Source organism: Artibeus jamaicensis, unplaced genomic scaffold (assembly GCF_021234435.1).
Source record: "Artibeus jamaicensis isolate MK-2021 breed Jamaican fruit bat unplaced genomic scaffold, CSHL_Jam_final contig_332, whole genome shotgun sequence".
NCBI classification, from domain to species: Eukaryota; Metazoa; Chordata; class Mammalia; order Chiroptera; family Phyllostomidae; genus Artibeus; species Artibeus jamaicensis.
The window spans coordinates 10003082-10006266 of NW_026521788.1; the positions used below are offsets into that span (position 1 = coordinate 10003082).

Below are 3185 nucleotides of genomic sequence, written 5' to 3' on the forward strand. Positions count from 1 at the left end.
GGGATGTAAGCTACAGCATAGGAAATATAGTCAATAATACTGTAATAACTATGTATGGTATCAGATGGGCACTAGATTTATGGAAATGATCAGTTTGATAAGTTATGGCCTTATCACTAGATTGTGCTCCTGAAACGAATATAATATTGTACATATATCCACTACTAAATTTTTTAAATATTTAAAAGCCTGTTAATATTTTTAATGTGATATAATCATGGTTATTCTTTAAAGAGTTAACATGTTTTAGATATTTAAAGAAGATATTATAGGGTATCTAGAATATGCTTGAAAATAGTATTGTTGGGTAGATTGAAGAAACAAAATTTACAATGAGCTGATATTGTTAAATTGTTGAAGCTCGGAATAGGTACCCTGGGATTATTTATACTACTACCTCTATTTCTGTTCATGCTAAACAAATTTTCATAGGACAAATTTCAAGGGAAGAAAAAACAAAGAAAACCATAAAAATTTTTAATGGCAATTTTTCTCCACCTTGTTTACTGAATCGTGTTAAATATAAAGGAATGGGGACCCTGGGAATCCTGCGTGAGGGGTTGGGGAGACTATAAACAATCAATGTAAACTGAAAAAATTTATCATCTTTAATTATTCTGAAGTAAATAACATAAATTTTGTGCTTTTTCAGCTTCCATGTTTTAAAAATAAAAGATAATGCTTTTATTCCCCAAAATTGGTGTTTATGTTTATGAACCATCACAATGCATGCTACCTTGAGTCCTTGGGTTCATATGTCTTCAGTGTGCGCATATTAGCAGTGGTACTGTCAGATGTGTGAGTTCGCGAAATGCATCTAGTTTCCCATTTACTGGTATGCAAAATGGGTTCTCTAACTTTGATATTCTATCTGCATTACATTTTACTGTGTTCATTTGTACAAGGGGTAGTGATTTTCAGCCTGGGGTTCTGAATGTCTAGTTGTCCCAAACTATTTGAAACTGATAAAAACGGATACTACACTTGATCTTAGCCAAAAGGCCGAGAAGTGATAGTTGTCCCAAATATTTGAAAAACCCTGCACTTGAATACCAGAAAGAATCTAAATTACTTATTTTGTAATGATTTTAATTTGGTATAAAAATATTGTCAATTTTTGTTATGCAGAGGAGATAATATAGTTGGTGCTAAAAATGTAGCAGATTATTTATGTACAGTAAACTAAGTACTTCAATATGTAAACATTTTTGGCTTACACACAATCATATGTAGTCACAGTGTCATAATATTATCAGCATTTGTCCTGAATACCATCATGAATAAGAACCTGAAATAGCTGACTGAGATAGAGTTACTTTTTATTTAGGTGATCTAAACCCTCAAGTAGTAGATTTTAATCTACTCCAAGGTTTGAGATTTAGTTGCTCTTGCTGCTAAGAATCTATATCCCTCTTCTGCTCTTTGCTCTGATTCCCAAGAAGAGGGACAACATCCAGAAGTACCGCTCACTCCATTTCCTCTTCCTTTGAACTTCTAGATATTATAATCAACAATTTTTTGTTAGATCTTGTGAAGTCAGGGGTCTGGTACTATTGTTACTAAAAAATGGAAAATGGAGAGACGTGGAGGGGGGAAGGGATGAGAAACAGAATATGAAGTATCAGAAATAGTATCAGAAAGTGAAATGGCAAATGTGACTTCAAAGTAAATAGAAAATTACTGTTACTTAAGTGTTCACTGATTAGGATATTCGCTGGGGCTGAAAGGGAAGAAAGCTCTGTAGTATCTTAAATCTTTGAAAGATGTTCTGTTTCCTGGGTGACACGTCGTGATGGTGATCAGGGGCTGGCACTGCATAGTGATGATTGACAGTAATTTGCTTGTGGTGATCAAGCAATTTAAAAGTGATGTTTCTAGATAAAGCAAGAGCAATGCATTAATAAGACTTGAAAGATAGGTCAAACAGGAAGTAAACATTTGTCATAGTCATCAGGATGAATTATCAAAGAAGATTATGAAGTAAAAATATTGTTTTCTCTAAATCTAAAAAAGTTTAGGAGATGATGTGAGCTCCACATGAAACCTTCCTCATACTCAGAAAGAGGGCAGTTCATAGTACATCATAGGATTTATAGTTTTAAAACTTCAGTATGATTAAGAATTATTGGAGAAGCTTGTTGAAAAAGTAGACTCTCAGGCCCCCATACTCACCCTAACTTTATGGTTCAATGCCTATAAGATGGGGTATATTTTTGTTGATCTGTACATCAATATTTTAGAAAAAATTTTATATTCTCTACAACACAGTTTCTCAGTCTTAGTACTATTGCCATTTTGGCCCAGATAACTGTTGTGGGGAACTGGCATCTAACCAGTAGAAGCTGGTAGTACCCCCTCACCCTCCTCCCACCAGATATTATAGCTAAAAGTCTCTGCAGAAGTTGCCAAACATCCCCTGGTGTGAAATTGTTTCAGTTGAGAATCTTAAAAAATATGAGGGAAGTTTTAAAACAAAATGTGTTATTATAAAATAACAAAATGAGCACAGTCTCAAAGATGAAAAATAAAACTAATTATTGGAAGATAAATTGGAAAATACAATCACCACAAGAGTGGAGTGTGTGGAGAAAGACAATGATGACTCCACCAGAGCCAATGGTAAACGTAAAACATGAAGACATGTCTGTTACCCTGCAGATCAGCAATGACCCAGGGTCAAGAATAAAACACTGCTTCAGTGGTCTCACACTTCAGTTCAGACTCAAACACAGTGTGCCTGATGTCTTCTCCCTGGCCCCTGCTCCCCAAGTCCAGTTTGATTAAACTAGGATAGTTATCTCAACCACAGGACACCAGTCAACAGACTTTTAATATTCTCTATCTCTTTCATCTCCCTCCCATTCTCTCCCTCTTTCTTCTCTCTCTTTCAACACTCCTCCCTTTTTTTTTTCTTTCTTCTTCCCTCCTCTACCCCACCATGGAAAAAATCCCTCTTCTATGGTTGAAACTATAGAATACAGATTAACAAGTGGACATTGTATCATTGTGTGGAAAAGCCATTTCCCAGTGAAAGAGACAAGAGCACAAAAGAAACCAATATGATATTTGGTGAGGTTGAGAGCTGGTGATTATTCAAGTACCAGTTTATTATGAGCCAAAGCTACATATGCATACTCATCCAGAAATTTTTGGTTTTAACACTACCTTATATTCTGTGATCCAAA

At 35.0% G+C, this 3185-nt stretch overlaps 1 pseudogene; it reads right to left on the reverse strand.

Annotated features, from left to right (window-relative positions):
- Window positions 1-902: 902 nt before the first annotated feature.
- Window positions 903-1014, reverse strand: LOC119042910 (uncharacterized; annotated as a pseudogene).
- Between the last annotated feature and the right edge of the window lie 2171 nt (window positions 1015-3185).